Source organism: Petaurus breviceps, unplaced genomic scaffold (genome assembly GCF_028583685.1).
Source record: "Petaurus breviceps papuanus isolate PSGF00001 unplaced genomic scaffold, PetGlider_PUasm1.0 187, whole genome shotgun sequence".
NCBI classification, from domain to species: domain Eukaryota; kingdom Metazoa; phylum Chordata; class Mammalia; order Diprotodontia; family Petauridae; genus Petaurus; species Petaurus breviceps.
In genome coordinates this window covers 18,913,800-18,921,526 of record NW_027185799.1, presented here as the reverse complement: position 1 = coordinate 18,921,526, position 7,727 = coordinate 18,913,800, and positions in this window count along the sequence as shown.

The window sequence follows — 7,727 nt, the reverse complement described above, 5'->3', positions numbered from 1 at the left end:
TCTCTCTCTCTCTCTCTCTCTCTCTCTCTCTCTCTCTCTCTCTCTCTTTCTCCCTCTCCTCACACACACACATACACACATGTATACAGCTATATATTTATAATATATATAATTGTTAATTATTATATTTTATTTATGCATACATAGCAGTCCTTAAAGTGCTGTATAGATGTTAACTATTTAAATTCTTATTAACGATAGTAAAAATGAAATTATATAAAAACCACTTTTATTCAGGACTTTGTATTGAGGGGACCTATGGTTTAAATACCTATTGGACTAAGTTTCTCATTCCCCTTGCTCATTAGAAAGCTTTCTGGGACTTTGAGGACTATTGGTTATACTAGTACTGGAGTTTTACACAACACTTTTAGATGAAAGGGATATATCTGTCAATATGTTTTCACAGTTCTTTGATCTCCATGTGGAAAATGCTCCAAAGTTAATATTTCTGCCTGCAAATTTCTCTTTAGGGTGCTTCACAGGTTGTTTTAAGAAAGTGAAAAATGTGTCTTATTGGACAAGAAATTTCTTCACACTCTGCATATATCTTCTTTGTGGAAATGTATCAAGGCATATGATATGTAGCTATTGAACCCCATTGAAGGGGAACTCAGGCTCTTCAGAGACATTTTCAGAGTTTACAATAACTTCTATTCCAGGAAAAAAAAGGACTGTTAAGCATGATTGGATTGTCTAAACATAAACAGGGATCAGTTTAATAAACAATCCTAATTTAAGCTAAACTTAAATAAAATTTAATATAATATAATTTTGACATTATATTTAATATAATTCATGTGTATACATATATGTATGTATATATACACACATGTATATATGTGTAACCTATGCATCTTACCAAGAGTAGGGAACCTGTGACCTTGAGGCCACATGTGGCCCTGTAGATCCTCTAGTTCGGCCCTTTAACTGAATCTAAACCTCACAGACTTGACATTTGGATTCAATCAAAGGGCTGTACTTTAGAACCAAGAGGGCCACATGGTTTCCCACCCCTGTTTAACTCTGCTATGTGCTTCCTTTGTGGTACTTTCTTCCTTTCACCTATCATATTAATATTTCTATTAGGTAACTCAGGATCATAACTGATGCTTCTGTTCTTCTGAACTGCTAGGTGAAGAAAAAGGAACAATGGATAGAGCTATGTATTCTTAGTTCCATAACTATTTATCTACCTTTAATTGCACATTCCTCTTTTTTTTCAAATTTGGAAAGACTTTAAAGTATCAAAATCGCACAATGTTAGTCCTTGAAAAAGTGGTCAAATCATTTAGTCATTTTTTCCAAGTGAGGAAGGTGAAGATCTAAGAATGAAAGTAACCTTCCAAGTGCATGTAGGTCCCAGGGTAGAACTCCACATCCAGTGCTCCTTCCAGACTTTTGCACTTTGGGGGCTTCTTTTTCTGAAGGCAAATTCTTCTCCATAGAATCAAAATATTTGAACCCAAGATAAATATTCAAATTAATTTCAGATATTTATTGGTGGTGCCTGCAGGATTGGGGTGGAAAACTTTCTTTTATTTCAGTGCATGCAATGTTTCAGTTAACAATGATTTTGTTTGTATTCCTAAATAAGTTATACATGGAGATAGCTAAATGTTTGCAAATGCAATACCTGGAACCCACCAATAAACCTCTTGAGTCAATTTCCTCATAGCCAAGAAACCCTGGCAATTGTTAAAAGTCTCAGTTTCAGAAATGTCAAATGGTGCTTGGAGTTTATTTTCTCTTTCATTTTTCCTAGTCTTCCAACATTAGCAATACGACAAACTTAAAATAAAACCCGTGGTAAAATTAATGAATTTTATGAGAAATATGATTTAAATTTTAAATGCAACTGAAGGATTTATGTGAAAATAGGTGATATACTGAGTTCTACTAGCAGTATAAAAACAATATTCCCTTCAGTGTCTCTTTGACCTTATAAATGACAAAAGCTAGATCAACAGAATTATAGAAGATCTTGGGTTGGCAGACTCTGAGGCTTTTCTACAATGTCCTCAGATAACCTATTCTTCTACTTGACATTAATGTATAAAAGTGAATAAAAAGGGACCAGTTACCATATGACCCAAAGAAGTTGCCAATTAATGCATCAGCCATTGGATTAAGTTACATAAGAGTTCCATGTTCCCTAATTTTCCCCCATTACAACCCTGCCTCACCCCCTCACTTAACTATGTAAACCCCCACTTTCACATATATACAGAGCTTTTTCAAGGACCTCCACACAAATCCAGTGTAAAAGGGGAACAAATATGAGGCATAGGGGCACAACATTGCTTGGCATGAACATGACATTACAAAGTAAAAAATTATTGTTAAATAGAGTTATCAAAATATTTTAAAAAACATGATTCTTAAACCCTGAAAAATTTATCTTCAGACCTCTTAGGTATCTGTGGACCCAAGATTAATAATGCCTGCTCTAAGACTTCTTCTCTGCCCTTGAAAGGTAGAGGATAGAGAGTTGGTGGAAACACATAGATTCCCGGGAGAACCATCAGAACCAGTTTAATGACTTCTTAGGAAGAACAAAACAAACAAACAAAACCAGACTACCCAATACACTTATTTGAATTCTCAGTCTGGAAGACCTGACTTCAAATGAGTTGAAGCACGTTAAGATGTATGCCAGAACTTGGGACCTCAGGAAGTCTATTCTGTAGGACAGAAGCCTTAGTTTATTCTTAATAGACACCCTATGGCAAACAAGAATTGGTTCTTTGTAGTCTAAAACACAATTAGAAGGAACTTTCTTGGGGGATTACAGTCCCCTAAATTAAGATGCTAGATGTCTTGGGAAGGATAAGGGCCAAACCAAGATTCTGATTCTGATAATACAAGCAATACTACTAGGAAGGCACATAATCATTCTTCTCCCTTCTGTCCCCAAAGCTGAACTAAGAAGGAACTCCTGAGGCAGCTCCAGACCACAGAGAGACCATTATAGGGACAGCATGCTATAGTAGAATGGATGCAGGCTCTGGAGACAGTAAATGTATATTATACTGCTGGCTCTGATTTTTCTTTTATCTTTTTGACCTCTAATTTTGTGGGTCCATCAGTGTAGAGAGTTCTTAAAGAGGAACTCCCCCTACCAATGCCTACTGACATCTCTGCTGCAACTTGTAATCTTCATTGTCAAGGGTACTGAGAGACAACTCCTTGGCCCTGATACTTAGTAGATAGGTGATTACAGAAGTGTCACTTTCCTGCATGGGTCTCAGTTTCCTTATATGTAAAATGGAGATGATAATTCACGACCTAGTCCATGGGTTTATTGTGAGAAAAAAATGTTTTATAAACTTTGAAGCATCATATATATGAGCAGTGACCTGCAAAGACTGCTATGTCCTCATATTCCAAGATATTGAGCCAAACATCAATTAGAGAATTACCTCAAATGCAGGTAATCAGTTGATTATATAGATCTATTTTTTGTGTTTACCATTTGCTAATTTCCTTTCCTTGACCTTAATCAGAGACAGGGTTTATAGTCATGCAGAATCAAGTTCATATCCTACACTTGGCATATATTACTATCAACAAATTATTGAACCTCTATGAGCCTCAGTTTTCTAATCTGTAATTATCGTTTACATCTATATGGCACTTACTGTGTACCAGATACTGTACTAAGTGCTTAAAATTATTATCTTGTTTGATCCTCCAAACAACCTGACGAGTAGAGACTATCAATTTGTCCATTTCATAGTTGAGGAAACTGAGGCAAACAGAGGCTAAGTCACTTGCCTAGGGTCACACAGCTAGTAAGTGTCTGAGGCTGGATTTAAACTCTGGTCTTCCTGAATTCAAGGCTCAGCATTCTATCCACTGAGCCACTCTTTCACATTTGTGACACTCAAATGGGCATGTTGTATATAAAACTCTGTAAAATATAGGAATTACAGTCTTATTAATAGGAAAATCATGTCTGTGAAATTGCAGGTGCTGATACTAACATCATTAGTTATCCGTCAAAGTGACATCTTGTAGAATCTGGGGAATTTTTCCATGGACTGGTGAACCATGGCAGACACACCCTACGAAGCCTCTTACTTTCATCGTTTTAAGATGACTTCTTGTTTCTCTCTTTTTCTAAATGGCTTTAACTGCCATTACACCATTCACATAAAAGGAGATTGCCTCCATCTGTTGCTCTGTGGATTATGGCTTTCTAACAGAACATTTAACTAAAAAGAGTAGCTCTTCTTGGCTATGTAGTATTACCTTCTAAAAAGCTAGGGACCTGATCAGCAATTCAGCTGTTAAATCCTCAGGCATTAAATCTTTGCTAAAGCAATCTTTAATCTTGTTATCTTTAAGAAGTGGTTTAATTATCCAATACCATTGCTTGCCAAGGAAAAACTCTTTGGCTTCTCCCTCCTTCTATTAGAAATGTAGGAAAGTTTTGGTGTTGGTGCCTTTCCAGGCAGATGCTCACAATTGCAAAGTGCTCTCTTTGGCAGCAATATCAGAAGGGCAAGAGATGGAAAGAGAATAGATTATTCTTATTACCATACCAGCCTTCTATCTCAAAGAATGTGGAAATAAAGCTTGCATTCAGGGCAAGGTTATGTTATAGGACAATCATAACAACTCCTCATATTACAACCTCTTTCCTCAAAATAAGTCTGGGTAGTGCAAGTATCATGATTCTTGTCTTACAGATGAGGAATTTTTTGTCATTCAGTTTTTTCAGTTGTGTCTGACTCTTCATGACCCCATTTGGGCTTTTCTTGGCAAAGATATTGGAGTGATTTCCAGTTTCCTTCTCCAGCTCATTTTATAGATGAGGCAAACAGATTTAACTGACTTGACCAAGGTCACACAGCTAGTAAATGTTTGTGACTGTATTTGAACTCAGGTCTTCCTAACTCCAGGCCTGTTCTCTATCCATTGCATCACCTGGCTGCACATAGGAAGTTTTAGGAAAGCTAATTCAGTTGACTTAACATTAAGAATTGGAATTTCAATCCACATCTTCTGACTACAAGTTCATTATTCTTGTCGTTGTTTCTTGGTGCTTTCTGATCATGCTATGTTGTTTTCATTTACCTCTGATTAATGAATGAGTAAATGGATGAAAAGCATTTATTAGGTGATTGCTAGAGTACTAAGCACTTTACCAAGCAATTGGAATAGAAATGCAGAAACAAGACAATCCTTGACTTTAAGGAGCTTACATTATAATGGAGGAGACAGCAAAATATGGAAATGAAAACCAAGGAAAAAAGTTATAGTCCAGGAAGTCAAAGAGATGGTGAGTAAAACAACAGGGCAGTTGAGGTAATGTAGTGTTGATTTTGTGATGAATGGACAGCCTGTAAATTCCATTGATGTCCTTGCAATGTAAAAAGAATAGGAGGGAGACCTATAGCATGTTCACTGGACCCCCTGTCACACAGATAATTTTATATATCAAAGTCCACAGGCCAGACAGACATAGATGGCTTGTGATCTGCATATTTAAAAGGAGCACCAACAGCAACAAGATTACAGTATCATTATAATTTTGACAATACAAAAGCCTTAGGGTACCAGGCTCTCAATCCATACTATTTTCTGGATACTTTTGTCAATTTTTCATCTTTGTTTCATTAAATCATATATAAAACTATCAGAGTGTGTAGATTAGTTTTTAAAAGAGACTATTGATAAAACTTGCCCAAAATAGAAGCATACTTTGGTGTGTGTATGTTTTTCTTCGATCTTGAGAAGAAAACAAAATATTGTGTTCACTGTAATTATGTTTTCGCCTCTTACACTGTGGAGAGTCAGTTTTGAACAGGTGAAAATTATATTTCATCTCTGCAAATGATTTGTTTCTATTTCTGACATCAAGAAAAGCTCTTGTTAATGCTGAAAAAAAGGAACTGGCCAGGAGGGAGAAAATAGAATCCAGACATAATTTGCAAAATCCGTGTTTGAAAACAAAAGTGGCAAAGATCTAAAAGAATATACCAATAATTATATGTACATGGCTTTCTGTTGGTTTTCTTGCAATGCGTTTTCAAATCACCAAAATACCAAAGTTAGTATCTATCCTTACAGAGAAACTGATACAGAGTTTTCTTTCTGAACAATGTGGATGTCTTGAAAAACAGTATGGCATACCAAAGTGAGACAACTGAATGAGAAAATGTAATTTTTGATTGTGACTCAATCATCTAGTAGTCATGTAGCCATAGAAAGCTCTGGTAATTTCACTAAGCCTTAGTTTTCTCATCTGTAAATTGGGAATAATGCTACAGAGTCATTCAAATGGTTGTCATGAGTCAAGTGTTTTGTAAACTTCAAAGCATTATAAAAATATGTGCAATTTTCATCAAAAAGTTGTTCTCAATAGTTTAAAGACTTCATTATGGATCCACTTTTTCAAAAGATAATTAACTACCCACTGTGAATAAAGCACTTTACTAAATACTGGTACAAATTCATAGTAATAAAAGATAGGATCCCTACCTCCGAGGAACTTACAGCCTGATAGGAAGATGATGCATTCATAACTACTAAACAAATGATTTCCATGTTGAATGAATGAATGATTCAGTGAATGAATGGGTTATTAAAAAAAGAATTTGTTAAATACTTCCTGTATGCAAAGCATTGTGCTAAAAACTAGGGATACAAATTGAAAAGCAAAACAGTCTCTATTTTCAAGGATCTTATATTTGAATGGGAAGGGACAACACACAGAGGAACTTTAATGGAAAGTCAGATATGAAGTTCCTGAGGTTGTTAGGAAAACAGCAAATTAGATGGTAAATCATCTTCTTTAATATCATTTACAGTGATAAAAACCCTATCCATTTCAGATGCTGAACTAGTTGACAGTGCTAAGGACTTTGGCGGCCAAAACCTTCTTTTTCAAATCTTCAGTAGCAGTGCCTGCTGAGAAAGGAGGAATGGGGGAGGGCTTAAGCACCTGCTAAAGGAGCAGACAGGTCATGTCTTCATAGGGGATGATTCCCTGGACCATATGTGCAAATGAATCAATGTTGTGAATGTTGTAAAGATGTTATTTGTTTCCTGACTCTGAAAATGCTCATTGGTAGGGTCAAGGAATTATTGTTGGTTTTCTTAACATAGCTAGCATTTATACATTGCTTGATGGCCTTGTGGAGAAATATATTGGCTGAAATATTCAAGTTGGCAAAACAGGCCCAACTGAGTTCGTAATTGATATATTGCTAGGAAATAGATATCAAAGTTATTTTTTTCTACATAGTGTCTAATATATCTGATACTGGACATAAAACATGTATATATTTGGAGAAAACAATATTTCTGTGATAATTACCAAACTTTGTCACTGAAGACAAAGTAGAAGGATTTTTTTTTTTTAAGCAATCAGGGTTAAGTAACTTGCTCAAGGTTACACGGCCAGTTATTTCTGGGTGTGGTGCTGAGTGTCTGAGCCCGGGATTCGATCTCCAGGTCGTCCCAACACTGGAGCCAGTACTCTTACTCGCTGAGCCACCTGGCCGCCCCTAAGCAATTGGGGTTAAGTAACTTGCTCAAGGTTACACGGCCAGGTGTTTCTGGGTGGGTGCTAAGTGTCCGAGCCCGGGATTCGATCTCCAGGTCTTCTCAACACTGGAGCCGGTGCTCTTACTCGCTGTGCTACCTGGCTGCCCCAAGTAGAAGGATTTTTATAAAATAAAATCTCTCTCTCTCTCTCTCTCTCTCTCTCTCTCTCT